This window comes from Cuculus canorus, chromosome 4 (genome assembly GCF_017976375.1).
Source record: "Cuculus canorus isolate bCucCan1 chromosome 4, bCucCan1.pri, whole genome shotgun sequence".
Taxonomy (NCBI): domain Eukaryota; kingdom Metazoa; phylum Chordata; class Aves; order Cuculiformes; family Cuculidae; genus Cuculus; species Cuculus canorus.
In genome coordinates, this window is record NC_071404.1 from 24,943,552 (window position 1) to 24,959,728 (window position 16,177).

Consider the following 16,177-nt stretch of genomic DNA (forward strand, 5'->3'; position numbering starts at 1 on the left):
TCAGAGGCTAAAACCGTGAGTGCTGGCAAGTTGAGATGTCCTGAAAGATAGAAAAGTAAATTAATTTAACAGTCAGGCTGCCATAATCTGTGATTTCCTAGATGGAAATATGTGTGAATGAGCTATATAGACCATGTGTTACAAACCCAACACTATAGAAAGCATCCAGACTGCCTGCACATACTCTGCACAAAAGATCTGTGGATGTTCAGTAAATCTGAGAGCTCAGGAACACGTTTGACTTAGCTTGACATGCTTGACTCAGTTGAATAACATGAGTGAGCATGGCAAACCCACAGTCCTGGACGCTTCACACTTACTATATTATTGATTCACATAAGCGGAACAACACTGTCAGAAATCCTCAGGACTTTCAGGCTGTTTAGCCAGGTAGCTGATCTGTACATGCACTGTAGAAACATTGCAGAACTTCAGATTTTGTGGTGGCTGAGGCAAGGACCTATCATACAGTCACTCACAGGCTAGAAACCCTGGGTCATTGTAGAAAACCCGACCCATCTGCAAGGAAAACAGGGCATCCCCAGGAGAACTCAGATGTGTGGGGGCTTTCTGTTAACCTCAATGGCAACAGCAAGGTCTTTTTTTTTGTCCCCTTCACCTTCAACAGACACTTCTTTTTCAGAGAGCCAGTGCCTGGTGCCATTATTCAGAAGGTTGTTCTAGTTTGCATTAGCCCATCAACAAACAGATGAGGAGGACGTGCAATGCTAACTATATACTGCAGGCCATTTTATAGACAGTTGTGTGCCTTTATAATTTAAAGGCATAAGTGCAGTGAGCAACATGTAAATGAGGTCTGGCTTAGTGTCACAGCACCCATGAAAGACACAAGAGAAGCAAATAAACAGGGAGCCCTTTTCCTCCGCATTACTGCAAAGGCGGTGGGCAAAGCACTGAGGCTGGTGTTGCCTGCCTACAGAGGCAGGGAAGTGCTGGTTCATCAGCCCAGCCAGAGGTACTGCATGCCTTAGGGGAGAGCATACCCACCAGAAACAGGGCGTAGCAGAGGCCTCTCCCCACCAAACTCATTGGGATTGGCACTGGAGGGAGTGTCTGTAGCAGCCCTGGAGGGAGGGAAAGGCTGCACCCAAGCCACCCCCTCCCAAATCCCTGGGGCCAGCTTCCCGCCCAGCACCAGTGCATGTGGCTCAGAGGATAAACCTGAAAAGAAATGTGCAAGAAGGGAAAACCAAGAAAAGGAGGGAAATGGCTAGGGAAGTAAAACTCATGGCCAAGTTCCCAGAGATATGCAGTTTCCTAGGAGGTATCACACATGATACCACAGCATTAATCCATAAACAGATAAATAATCTGTGGTATTCATTTAACTACTGCAGTACAACTTCAGTTATCATGTTCAATGAAGGCAAAAGCCTGGCAGGACTTTTAGAAGGACTTGAACCTGTCTTGAACAGTGAGAGGGGCCAGAACTGCATTAAGTAAGAGCCTTCTTAAGAGACTGAAAGGTTGTAAACTCACCTCGTGTCATAAGACAATCCATCACTGATGGAGATGAGGATAGATTTTTTTCAAGACGCTGGTTTTCTCATGAGTCCTCTCTTCCAAGTTCTCCCGCCTCTCTGTATTTGTGTTGGTCACAGCTGAAAACAAGAAACCAAATCAGAAACTGTGTTTCTTCTATATTAGTTTAGATGCTGCTCTGGGGAGTGGAGGGGATGACACAACTCAACAGAGGCCTGAGATTTTTAACTTTTCTGATTTTCAAGGAGGTATTCCTGATTTGCACATACAATGTGCTTGGCCACCTCTTGGCAGAGTTTTCCTTCCACAGACGCCACCTTGCCACAGCTGCCAGTATCTGCTGGTGCTGAGGCCAATTCCTACACTGATCTAAGTGTCTGCTGCAGCAAATTATCAGTTCTGCCTTCAGGCGATCATTTCTGATCAGCAGTGAACAAATTAGCAGAGCATTAGGAAAAAAGCCATCTCTAGGAAAGATAAGATTTCAACTTCTAAGCTGGCCTCTCCATAAACCTGAATGAATTTATGCATGAGGAAGAGACCTGTGGAAACCCAGAAAGAGCAGACTGAGGAGTCGTATTCACTGCGTGTTACCACTGCAGAAAGGCATGGTATAGGAAGTGTTTCACAAACCAGACATGGCTACTGAAAGGCTCACACTTCTCCAAGTGCTTTTCTGGATGAGCAGCTCCTAAGTTAAGGGCCACAGAGTGTGCCTCACCCACTGCAGAAGCCACCCTTCCCTCCCTGCTTTCCTTGAGGCCAGAGATACCTTCTGGGGTTAGATCATCCCTTGGTGTCAGCCTGTGGCTGCCAGCCATGGGTGGGTGTGTTGTTAGGCAGATTTACATGTCTAAAACATCACTTGTGCAAACACCCCAGGGCATGGCTATGAGTGCACACAGAACACAAATCTGAAGAAGTTCAATACCTAGAAAAAGCAGCATCTGAGTTGAAGCAGCCCTACAAGTAGGCCAAATCGACTCACAGCAAGTTTGCTAATATGATTTCTCATCAGATTTACTAAGAATGTGTTTTGCTGTTGAACACTTCTTTCAGTTGTGTTCACTTTGCTTTGCTGGATGCACTATGTGCTCAGTATTTGTCTAAAAAGGTAAAAAAATAAGTTGAAGGGTCCCACAGAAGGGGCACATCTCCAGAGGAGCTACTCTGAGCACCTGCAATAGCCTTTAAATCAAAGGTACTTCACTGGCCATGACCATGTAGAAAAATTAATCAGTTACCTAACATGGGGCTTGAAGCTGTCATTCTGATTTTGTTCACAGCACCTTTCTCTGTAGCCTAGGATAATGATGTCTCCCAGAAAGTAGCAAAACCCACAAGGAACTCCAGACAGAGATGGTAAAATATGAAGCCAACCTCAGAAGAATGTCATAGAATCATAAAATCATAGAATAGTTTGGGTTGGAAAAGACCTTAAAGATCATCTAGTTCCAACCTCCCTGTCATGGGCAGGGACACCTCCCATTAGATCAGGCTGCCCAAGGCTCCATCCAATGTGGGCTTGAACCCCTCCAGGGATGAGGCATTCACAACTTCCCTGGGCAACCTCTGCCAGGGCCTCACCACTCTCATCGTGAAGAAATTCCTCCTAACGTTTAATCTAAATCTGCCCTTCTCTGGTGTATACCCATTGCCCTAGTCCTATCACTACAAGCCTTAGTAAACAGTCCCTCCCCAGCTTTCTTGTAGCCCCTTCAGGTGCTGGAAGATCACTATAGGGTCTCCTCGGAGCCTTGTCTTCTCCAGGCTGAACAACCTCACCTCTGTCAGCCTCTCCTCATATGAGAGGTGCTCTAGCCCTATGATCACCCTTGTAGCCCTCCTCTGGACCCGTTCCAAGCACTTCATATCCTTTTTTATGTTGAGGATTCCAGAACTGGACACAATACTCCAGATGAGGTCTCACAAGAGAGGAATAGAGGGGCAGAATCACCTCTCTTGACCTGCTGGCCACGCTTCTTTTGATGCAGCCCAGGACACAGTTGGCCTTCTGGGCTGCGGCAAGCGCACATTGCTGGCTCATGTTGAGCTTCTCATCAATCAGCACCCCCAAGAATGTAACAGATTACAAGCAGTTGACAAGGTATAAAAACATACCTGTTTTAAACATTTTCACAGAAAAATAAAAAAAAGGGGGGAGCTGTTTTAAAGGATCCTACTCACACTTTTCATCACAAAGGACAAAATTAATGGCCACAGTGAAATGTTGTTGGGGAAACCATGCATGGGAGCACGAAGTTGGAGGAAAGCAGTTTTGTGTCATACCAATGCCATGCTATTGGAAGTGCAGAAGTAAAACAGCTGAACTGAAATGGTGCCCAAAATCTATCGTCCTGACTGACTGGCTTCAGATCAGTTGTCAAGGGAGGAGCTGTGCTTTCCTCCTCCCACAGAACTGGGGAGGAATAAAGTGCCAGGGCTGCAGCTCTCAAGGGGTGAAGGGGAAATGTTGTGGAATCCAGAAAACAGTCCAGAATAAACTTTCAGAAGGCTTTTGGGGCACTGGGATGGAAATGGCACTTCAGATCTCTGGCCATTTTTCTGTGACCCTTTGCACACATACACTTCTCAAATTCCATGCTTTCTATGTTCCTGGTCCCACAAAAAATAGGAGTAACTAAACCGCTCGCACACTGCCATGTAACCACACCATCAGAGTTTTGTAATCCTAGACCTAGTGTAGCCTAATCTAGCTGTTAATTGTGAAACCCTCTCAAGACAGGAAAAACTAGATAAGAGGGGAAGAGCTCTGTGGAGATTGACAGAGACAACGCCTGTGAGGCATGTCCCTTCAGTGATATACATTTCGTCCTTCTAGAAATCAGCATGACATCCAAAATGCCCAAAATTTCCCTGAGATGTCCTAAGCATGCCATCATTTTTCACAGCAAAATTGTGCAAGGAATAATAATCTCAAAAATTATTTATTTCCATTTGCATTCATAAAATGTACACAAAGAATCCAAAGCAGGACACACACAACATGCACACTCCATCTCCCCTGGGGAACTCACAAGTAACAAGAGTCAGATTTATCTTTGGAATAAATTCATTAAATAAGAAAATAAGATTTAGAATTATTCATAAGAATGGTGGGCATACTAGCTAAATTATTCAGATATGGTCAAAATCAGCAACCCCAAAGATAAATAAAGATCATGCCAAAACTCCTCCAGTTGCTGCAAGAAAAATAAACAGAAACAGTTGTTTCTTTTTAACAACTCTGACTGCAACCTGGGGCCATCCCTTTAGGTATTTCTGTCTTAGACATCATCCATTACTCCTGCACACAACAGTGTAGTTCTAGCCCAGGCTTCTCTCTCCTTTATTTCATCCATGCAACTACCCTCTCCCTCCTTCTTCCCTGGGTTGCATTGGCAGGTATAGAGGGGAGGGTAGTGACTTGCCTTCTCGCCTGCAGGGAAAGAATAATAATCCTTTCCTGTTCTGTGGAAATGTGGGACCGGCCTACCATGCTGCAAGCCAAATCTAAGTTTATTTTTAAATAGTACTGTCTTGATTTTTGGTACTCCAGGCTCAGGAAAGGCCTCAGTCTCATCTCACACTCTTTTCCTTAATGATCTTTAATAATGAAGCTGTGATCCAGAAAGAGCATAGTCGTCGGTATCACTGTATAGAATAATACATGCCAAAATGCTCTCAGACACACATCCCTAAGATCAATTAATAAATGAATTCATTAGATCATATGTAATTAATAAGTCCAAATTGAAACTTTCTAGTAGTGAACATTTGTTGTTAATTGAACAAACTACTGAAAATATAGTGAAAATACTTCTGCATTTTGCTAATGTTTTAAAAGCCTACATATAGTACTAATAATGCAGAATTATCTGCCTAAAATGTTTTTATATATATAAATAGATAAGCTGTATATAATTACTATATATAAAATATGCTAGGCTATTCTATTCACCTTGTTTCTGTTGGTCTTAAAAAACCAGTTTCTAAAAGTCCTTTTATGGACTCATTGTATCGGATATAAATACAACTTTTTCTCTGTTTTAGTAGTGTAGAATTTCTAGATTTACACAGTTAAATTAATCAGAATGTATAATTGGGGACTTCAGTGGTTCATAGATGATTTGCCACTCTAAATTTTAATTAGCCTTACCAATTCAGTGCAATAATTTGTTGTTAAGGACATGCATACAGGCTATGACTTGTAAACTTGCCTATAGCAGATGGTGAACAGTTTATTAAATCACAAAGGATCCACAACATGTGATGGAGAGTTTTGATATGATTTGTATTAAACAGCTTTTCCAATAGGAGACAGTATTTTTATGTAAGTATTTTCCTTGTATCTATGGACAGTACTAATAAAAACATAACAAACCAAAAAAGCTATGCCAGCAGAAAGGACATTGTTGAAACACATTTTAAGCCTTTGAAGAGTCATGTTTTATTGTTATTTAAGAGAATATATTAGTAGAATTAGAACTGTCTTGAAGCCACACCTAGCAACAGTTCAAGGAATGTGAATTTGCTGAGCAAAAACTTCACCAACAGTAAGTGCATAATTTCTCTACATTTTCAAGATGAAAAAGTTTTGAAGCAAAATGTAGTTAGGTTTGCTGTTTAGGTAGTTAAGTCTGCTATTCTTTATCCTTAGCTACAGCACTGACCTCAGGCAGCCCCGGAAAATGTCAGCTGAGGATTGCAGACAACAAAGCACTAAAGCTCCATCCTGTCCTGTGAATGTCCCATTGATTCCAATGGTGCAGGATCCATTTGAAAAGCTTTTCTGAAAATGGTCATGTGCAGTTCCACTCTAGGATTCGTCTTTTAAGGACGCCATCCTCAAAAATTTTTCGTGCCAGTAGCAGTGTACACTGGCCCAGGGTTTGCCTCCATTTTTTTTTTCTCCAGCAAGATTAAGAAAAGCTTTCTGCACTGTTTCATGTGCTTTCCATGCAGAAAGTTCAGCCTACAAAGAGTATGTTCCTCTGTGGGATCCTAATGCTCTGTGGAATAAAGGGAACAGAGGGAGAAGGGGCTGGGCATTTATCTGGTCTTGACAACAGCAGAAAAACTTACTTTTCAGGAGTCAAGTTCATTGTATGAGTTAGGAAGACGGCAAGCTAATAAAAAAGGAGTGAAAAGAGAGACTCAAAGAACATTCATCAAAATCAAGATGCTGAGAAAAAATGAGTCATGAAACCAAAGGATACAAAATGAAGGAAAATACAATTGCCTAATCATCAGCACCAAGAGCTGGATAATAGATGAGAGGAACTGGAATTACTCAACTACAAGCAACGTGACAGTATTACAGAGCCTGGCATAATAAGTATGTTAAAGCAAATTGCTAGGAGATGGCCTTGCATGTCATGTAAGGTACATCATTACGCGTGTGCAGCTCAGAAATCACTCGCGGCTAAAAAGCTTAGCAAAAATATGCCCATTTGGTTTGTGCATTCAGCTACTGCAGGCTCTTTGCAACCAAGCTGCTCCCTTTGCAGACCTGTTAACTACAACTAATCTCCAAGTTGCTGGCACACAGGAAGAAATTTATCTTGAATGTTTAAGAAATAATATTGTCACTTACAAAGTTCAATATGAGTGAGTATGTGGTCTATTTTGCAGACAATCAAATCAACTAGCTACATGCCAGAGTAGAAAATCACATTATCACCTAGATCTTCCATCTGAATGGAGCATGCTGGATGTCTTCTGTTGCACCTAAGAAAAAGCGAAAGTATAGGTAATCATTTCCAAATCTGAAAATCAATTGCATCTCATGTAAAGTAAATCTATACTAGAACTTGATTGAAGATAGTTTGATCATAGGACTATATTTTTGGCATCAGGGATTATAGACTGAGAGTTAACATGTCAAGACAGTAAAGTCCAAACAAGTAATATATTCAGCTTGTGATTTAAAAGAACAAAAGTCCCTAAGCAGAAAATAGTTATGAACTAAATCAAATGAGATAAAGAATTTAAACAAAAAATTGTTAATGATAAATGGAAACGCTTGAGAAACTGCAGTAGATGTTCACTAAGCCACTAAGTTCCAAAATGCCAAGAGCAACCCTCCCTTCCTTTAGGCCAGGAATGTGAAGGCAGGTATTACATTAACTTCTGTGAAAGTAAAAGGAAGCCGATAATAATTATCACCAGCCAGAAAATAGAGAAATAAAAGCACTAGGACCAAAAAATTGTTATGTTATGTGGAAGAAAATTCTTCTATAATCTATACTATAACGAATATATTCTGCAGTGCCTCTGTAACATGAATTGAGCTGAGAATGGTAAAATTATCAGTAGCAGTATATAAAAGGCAGAAGTGTTAATCAAAACTTTCTGTTTCGTGCAAGAAATCCTCCCAGTCAGTATACAGTTATATAAGGTTGTGATGAAAGGTGAAGCCTTGAAGGTCTATCAGTCCCCCTGAAATCTGCTGGGATCATCTAACCTGCCCTCCTATATAGCACAGGCCGTAGCACTTGCATTAATCCCATCTTAACCTGCAGAAAGCCTACTAGGAAAACATCTAACCATAAGATGAGAACTATGAAACTGAGAGCTTCCTTCTTGTCAAAGCTTCAGCTTTGGGCCATCACAGCCTCTTATCTACCAGCTACACTGAGGAATTCATTACAATACTCTCAATGCACTGTTCACAGACTGCAAACAGGTCCCTCCTTTACTTTCACCCCAGTAAAACATGAACATAATAGGGCACATTTTGCCATTCCTTTGGACTTCATTTGCACCCTTGCTAACCTGATAGCATTCTTCTTGTCCTGGGAACACTGGCACTGAACACCAGTAATTGTTAGACCAGTGCTGAACACAAAACTAACAGCAGTGTCTCCATGAGAAACCTAGATGTAGGTACAAATATGGGCACACATTTACTCACACAATGCCTTAGTTCCATAGCACATTTTGGGAATGTGTGAATCTGCCAAACAATGCTTGAGCATGGTTTGAGGGTCAGCATGAGATAAATTGCTCAAACAAGCAATATGGATGAAGGCAGTGTGTTTGGGGAAGTCTAGGTACATGGAGGCAAGCTGTGCTATCCCACTTACCCTCACAAATAGAGAAATTAATCTGGCCTGATTTACTCATTAGTGCAGATATAGACTCTATAAGCTTCTCTAAGCAATTTCCTCATATTTTTAACTTCAAGGGTCACAGGAGTTTGGGTTTTGCTGACCCACATTGGCAACTCATGCTCAGACAGTTATTCACCATGTTTACCATGTCCCTCTGAACATCACTCTTCCCCAGTGCAGGTTTGTCCAGTCCATCTGTATGACCTAAGAATTTTGTTCATGCTCCAATGACTTTATATTTGACTATGTTAAAACCAGCAATCCAACATCACTTGAATACTGACACTACCCATTTGACATTTGCTAGTTTCTTACACATTAATGTCCTCTGCAAATTTAATTTGCACTAGTTCTGTGCTCTCTCCCAGGTATTTGGAAAAAGTACTGAATATCATAAATGGAAGAACCATTTCTCAAAGAACTTTGCTAAGCAAATCTGCTTAAGGAAGAGGAACTTTCATGCTAAAAAACAGATTGTGTAATCCCCACCTGTGAAGCCATCCCAAACTCAGTTAGATAAGACCCTGAGGAACTTGATCTGCCTTTGAGGCTGGCACTGCTTTGTGCAAGGGGCTGGACTACATGACCTGCAGAGGTGATTTCGAAGCTGAACGATTCTGTGGTGATTCTCCATTTGTATCACAAGACCTGTTAGCTGGCCAGCGTTCAACATTTGCCATATTCATTTTATATAGTTTGGTTTTCTTAATTGCTGTCTTATGTGAGGTCAATTCAGTCATTTCCATCATCCATATCAAACTAACTTGCCATGTAATCAAAAACGGTGGCAAATTAGATTCACAATATTGATTTCACATGCTGTAATACTGCCTTTAATTATATTTTTCTCCTTGAATTTTTCTTTATTCTAGTCCTAATCAGCTGTTCATTCTTCTGCCCATGATTCATAATGGACCTTACTGTATCTACCATAAATTATTCTGGATTCCCAGCTCTTCCAGAGTTTCAGGAGTCCCTAAACATCACCATGAGTAATTGGACTCTCTTCAGAATTACTCTCCTAAAACATTTGGATGCAAGTTACCTGGATAGTTTGTTTTTAATGGTTAACTTCTCCTCCAGTTTCCGATTGAACAGAAATTTCTTTCATCCCAATCTGCAGAGAGGAATGCCGCTTTTAGCATCCTTCCAAATGAAATGCTCGTCAAACCCCACTATCTCCCCTGCCACTGGCAGCTTTCAGCCTGACCCTGGGCATGGCCAGCTGGCAGCCACCCTCTTCTTGGGGTGGAGGCCTGGAAAGTCATCCCAAATGCTGCTTTCTGCTGCCACTGCGGACAGGGCCAGGGTGGAGCCCAGCATTGAGGTCGCTGGCTTGGTCTGGTGGGCACCCCACCCTGTCAAGGGAGTCACCACCCTAGCCCTTCCCACCTTCCTCCTCCGGGAACAGCCCCGGCCCTGCTCACCAGTCCTGCCCCGGGGCTTTCTGTCCATGCTCTTCTTTCTTCTGCCTCTGCCGTGGCCCAGATTAGCACTGGCTCCTCCACCTAAGGCAGCAAATGCATTTCAGCTTTCTCTTCTGAAGAGCTTCATCAGGGTGAAACAGCATAACTTGGATACTTATGGCCCTTCATACAACTAAAAACTCTTGTTAATTAACAGCATGCACTTCAAAACAGCCACTTCTTAGTGTTAAGATGCATATCAAAAAGTTCCATTTCTCATGCATAACCCAAATCTTACCTATTTTGCTTGCCAGTCCAACACTGCTAAATTCCAGGAGATACTTACTTTTTTTTTTTTTTTCCTGCCTGCCTACTTTGTTTTTGCATCATCGAGACATTGGCATTTGTTCACTGTCTCCATACACTTTATTGTTGCCAGTACCTGTCACACATCAAGAGTCAAATGCCAACACCTCTCTTTCCCCCTATATCATCTGCTAGTATAGGCAGTGGACTGACATTCCCAAAATATCACAAACTGAGACACTGGCAATTGAAGTAGGACAATTGATATTTCTGCGTTTAGCATTGTGGAAAAGGTAAATCCTTTCTTTTCCTCTTTGTTTTTCTTCAACAAAATACTGGTTAGTTTTGAAAGAAACTTCAGTAGCCAGCATTGCTTTTTGATAAATGACCTTAAAAATTATAGCCATCATACTCATTTCAAGCTTGTGAGAAAACTTTTAACTATGTTTCACTAATAGCTGCAAAATTTGCTTTAACTTTTCATGTCAACCATAGGGTCTTTCTCATGGGGAACAGGCCTCCCTTTTGGTCTGCAGCCAGACAGTGTGTTTTGAATCCCAGTTATCACATGCAAAAAAAATAAGTATTTTTGAGTATCAGCACTCATCATCTGTCACTTCCTGAGAAAGAAAATCTAGCCAAACCAATCTTTCCACTCTGATTTTAGTTAGCATTTGGAGCACAAGGCCACCCTCCAGAACACAGCTCCTAGGCTCTCCTGAGCTGGTGGAGTTTATAGTAGATGTTAAGGAGGAAGCCATGGAGGGTTTTCTTTCTCCCCTGCTCTACATACTGCCAGAAGTTACGTATCTTTAATAGTAAGTTCCTTTTGCCTAAGATGTCTTTCACAAACAGTAATTAAAAGCGTATGATGAGTATGAGGAGGATGCACACCATTCACAGACCGAGCAGCCATGGCTCACTTAATAAATCATTGGTTTTGGCACTGGGATGTTAATTTTCCCCTCCCTAACAGATAGTGAGATGCCCTACCCTGTACACCTTATCTCCCATCTCTTTAGGCTTCTCTCCCGCAGTAGAAATCTTTGGACTCAAATGTAGACCTTTCATTTGTAGAGGATTGTCTTCAGGATCATAAATGCTGAAGTTCTATGAAAAATCTTGTATTAATGATATTGTGTAGAGCAGTATTGACAGGTTAACAATAGCACTGCTTCTGAAAAACAAATGTATGCAGGATGATCAGGAGATTACAGGATGGGCCTGGTGATCAGCCAGCTTCAAGTGAGTAAGTGGCCACATACATACGTTTATCCAAGGCCCTACCTTGCGTGAACTTCAACACATCCCAGAAGAGTGCAACAGGTCCTGTTGAAATCAGGTTATGTTGACAATATCATAAATGTGGAACAAAAAGGGAGACAAAATCTCTGTCCAAAGCCTTACAAACTGAAACAAAGTCACAATTCAGGCTCGGAGATCCACTTATATCAGCTCAGGAGAGCATCAAGCATCAAAGATACAAATCGATTTCCAGAGAGAGGAAAGAGACATAAAGTCCCAGTTCAGACATGAGCATGGGACCTGTGAGAAATTGTGGCAGTTCCCTCTGCTTTCGGAGACATCCTGTATGGCTTAGGCAAATCACTAATGGATAAATATGTAATATATAATATGTATGTTTCATTCTTATCCTTTGGCATGCAGGCACTCTCTGCTTTTCCCAAACTTTTCATTCACCCTGTGAAGAGAATGAAATGCTCATATAAGATGGATTAAAAGATGCTGAACATGACCTAGGAAATGCCAGGATGAGTGCTAAGTCAGTCTTCTTCTAAATGGTCAATGCCTGAGACCAGGGTGCAAGAAGATGCCTTCTTCCAATCAGGGGTAATCTAAATCAGGTCAGTGATTGCACACAGAAAGAGGAGGAGGATGTGATGGCAGAGAAGACGCCCAGTAGCCCAGGGGTAAGGGAACTCACCTGGGAGGGAGAATCTTCAAGTTTGGATGCCTCCTCTTGGCCTGACTCAGAGCAGGGATTTGATTTTAGGTTTTCCAGCTCCTAAAGAAATGCTCTGAATGCAAGCCATTTGCCACCCAGGCTCTCTCAGTGTCAACTGCACTGCTTTGAGTAGTAAATATAGAGAAGACAACATGCTTTCATGCCCAGATGTCAGTCAGCTGCGATTAACACTCCAGCTCTCATCCAGTGAACACTGAAGTACTTTATACGAACTGGAAGAGCTGAGACCCACTGCAGAATATGCTCTAGTTATTGAATTGAACACTTTTTTGGAGATAAATGGGTTTAGATCCATTGCAAAAGAGAACAGACTTGAATTTCTACCATGTCTGTGCAAAGTTTTGGGGGCTTCAGTTGAGTTGGGTTGCATTTTTCTTAAGTAATAAGAGGTAATACATTTACATTTACACAGTAAAATGTATGTGCATTGTGGCCTTAACTTTTGTAATCGTCAAAACCAAGGAACATCAAATGCCTCCCAGGCTAAGCAGACCTTACTCAAGGGGTTTTGATGATCTCAGTAACACACAATCACCAGGTTAGCCAGATAGCAGCCTAACTGTTAATCTAGCCCTTAATCTCCAGAGTGCATCTCCATTTTGGTATGGTAGCATCACAAAGAGGAGCCTCCAGGCCTCACTTTACTTGCCTTCATAACCACCTTCAGGGCAGGTTATAGGGCAGCCCAGCTGGTACGTAGAAGGATGAACTCTATGCACACCCAACGCATTGATGTGCACCCAAGGGAACACTTACGCCCATGCAGTGCAAACAGGCCCTGTGACTCCGTGAAGCCTCTGCCAGGACAATTGTCCTTGCAGACATATCCTTTGACCTTTGTCAGGCAGACAAGAACAGCTGAATGGAGACAGAGTTGTCCCTTGCCACAGACGCAGGTGGAATTTGTAGGCTGACTGAGTTCAGGCCAACTACAAGTGTCAATGTGAACATGAGCTGCATTGCTGCTGGAGGACCCTTGCTCCAGACCACAGGAGAGCTCATGTTGTGGTGTCAGAGTAACCGCAGCCCCTCTGCCTCCATTCTGCTTGCAGTAGTTGTGATCACCCTCCTACCAGCAGCAGAACTGTGAGAATGAAAAAGGTAATGCGTGCTCTCTCACACAGTGGGTGCCGCTGTGATCACCAAATATAGGGGTGGGAAAGAGATGAGAAAGACAATCTGGTAAAAAATAAAATGGAAAGGTAGAAGCTCTTTCCTATAAATATTCCTGAGGAGAACAGCATAGAGAATAGAATCACAGAATCATAGAATCATTAGGTTGGAAAGGATCCACTGGATCATCGAGTCCAACCATTCCTAACCATCCCTAAACCATGCTCCTAAGCACCTCATCCACCCGTCCCTTAAACACCTTAAACAGTTGTAGAGAGTAATAAGGTCTCCCCTCAGCCTCCTCTTCTCCAGGCTAAACAACCCCAGTTCCCTCAGCCACTTCTTGTAAGACTTGTTCTCCAGTCCCCTCAGCAGCTTTGTTGCTCTTCTCTGGACACGCTCCAGAGCCTCAACATCCTTCTTGTGGTGAGGGGCCCAGAACTGAACACAGTATTCGAGGAGCGATCTCACCAGTTCCAAATACAGAGGGAGAATAACCTCTCTGGACCTGCTGGTCACACCATTTCTGATACAAGCCAAGATGCCATTGGCCTTCTTGGCCACCTGGGCACACTGCTGGCTCACGTTCAGTTGGCTGTCAACCAACACCCCCAGGTCCTTCTCCTCTAGGCAGCTTTCTAGCCAGACTTCTCCTAGTCTGTAGCACTGCATAGTGTTGTTATGCCCCAAGTGCAGGACCCGGCATTTGGCCTTGTTAAACCTCATCCCATTGGCCTCAGCCCAGTGGTCCAGCCTGTTCTGATCCCTTTGCAGAGCCTCCCTACCCTCCAGCAGATCCACACTTCCACCCAACTTAGTGTCACCCACAAACTTGCTAAGGATGCATTCAATGCCTTCATCCAGGTCATTGATAAAGACATTAAACAGGGCTAGTCCCAGTACTGAGCCCTGAGGAACCCCACTTGTAACTGGCCTCCAGCTGGACTTAAGTCCATTTACCACCACTCTCTGGGCCCGGCCATCCAAACTGTTTTCAACCCAGGAGAATGTGCGCCTGTCCAGGCCAGAGGCTGACAGTTTCTGAAGCAGAATGCTGTAAGAAACTATGTCAGAGGCTTTACTGAAGTCCAAGAAGACTACATCCACAGCCTTTCCCTCATCCATTAGTCGAGTCACTTTGTCATAGAAGGTGATCAGGTTAGCTTGGCAAGACCTGCCTTTCATGAACCCGTGTTGACTGGGCCTGATCACCCAGTTCTCTTGCATGTGCTTCATGATAGCACTAAAGATCACCTGTTCCATGACTTTCCTAGGCACTGAGGTCAGACTGACAGGCCTGTAGTTCCCTGGATCCTCCCTGCAATCCTTCTTGTAGATGGACATAACATCAGCCAGCCTCCAGTCCAGTGGAACTTCCCCAGTCAGCCAGGACCGCTGGAAGATGATGGAAAGGGGTTTGGAAAGGACATCTGCCAGCTCCTTAAATATTCTTGGGTGGATCCCATCTGGCCCCACAGACTTGTGTGTGTCTAGCTGGGCAAGCAAGTCTCTAACCACCTGCTCTTGGATTATGGGAGCCTCATTCTGCTTCTCTAGCTCCTGGGTTTTTACACAGAGGGAACAACCGCCCTTACTGTTAAAGACTGAGGCAAAGAAGGCATTAAGTACCTCAGCCTTGTCTTCATCCCTTGTCACTGTTGTTCCTTCTGCATCCAACAGGGGCTGAATATTCTCCCTAGTCGTCCTTTTCTTATCTATGTGTTTGTAGAAAGATTTTTTATTATCTTTCACAGACTTAGCCAGTTTGATTTCTAGTTGGGCCTTAGCCCTCCTGATTTTTTCCCTGCATGATCTCACTTCCTCCCTGTAGTCCACCCAAGACGCCTGTCCCTTCTTCCAAAGCTTATAGACATTCCTCTTCTTTTTGATATCTCTCAAGATCTCCCTACTCAACCAAGCTGGTTTTTACCCCCGCCAGCTCCTTTTCCGAAACATGGGGATTGCTTGCTCCTGAGCTGCTAGGATTTCATTTTTGAAGAGCACCCAGCCCTCGTGGGCTCCCTTGCCCTTAAAGACTGTCTCCCATGGGACTTTGCTAACCAGCCTTCTGAACAGTCCAAAGTCTGCCCTCTGGAAGTTTAATGTGACTGTTTTGCTAATCCCCTTCTTTATCCCACCTAGAACTGAAAACTGTACCATCTCATGATCGATTTGTCCCAGGCATCCTCCAACCGTCGCATCCCCCACAAGGTCTTCTCTGTTCACAAACAGCAGGTCAAGGAGTGCAACCTCCCTTGTCGTCTCACTCACCAGTTGTGTGAGGAAGTTGTCTTCCACGCACTTCGGGAACCTCCTAGACTGCTTCCTTTCTGCTGTATTGTACTTCCAGCAGATATCCGGAAGATTGAAGTCTCCCACGAGGACAAGAGGTAGCGATCTAGAGACTATCCCCAGCTGTTTATAGAAGAGGTCATCAGCTGCTTCTTCTTGGCTGGGTGGTCTGTAACAGACTCCCATCACAATATCTGCCTTCTTATGGGCTCCTCTGATTTTAACCCATAGGCACTCAGTCCCTTCCTCACTGTAGAGAGAAAGAAATGAATGACCACATCAATACCAAGTCCCAGCACACCACAGTCATGAGTCAGGCCCCAAAGAATCACAAGATTTCAAAGCAAAATGACATTTTTGTTCTTTCCAACTTAAAACTCAGATGTATAGTATGGATAATTAGTGACATGGCTAGTTAGTGATTTCTACAATCTGTTCTCCTACTGTGAAAGATG

General features: G+C 43.2%; 1 long non-coding RNA gene across 1 annotated transcript; it reads right to left on the bottom strand.

The window, feature by feature from the left end:
* Positions 1–1,137: 1,137 nt before the first annotated feature.
* Positions 1,138–15,695, bottom strand: LOC128852084 (uncharacterized). Its single transcript, XR_008449716.1, has 5 exons — positions 15,588–15,695; positions 10,046–10,126; positions 9,664–9,735; positions 7,100–7,233; positions 1,138–1,622 (listed from the first exon to the last, which is right to left on the bottom strand). It is a non-coding gene; the product is annotated as an uncharacterized LOC128852084 (long non-coding RNA).
* Between the last annotated feature and the right edge of the window lie 482 nt (positions 15,696–16,177).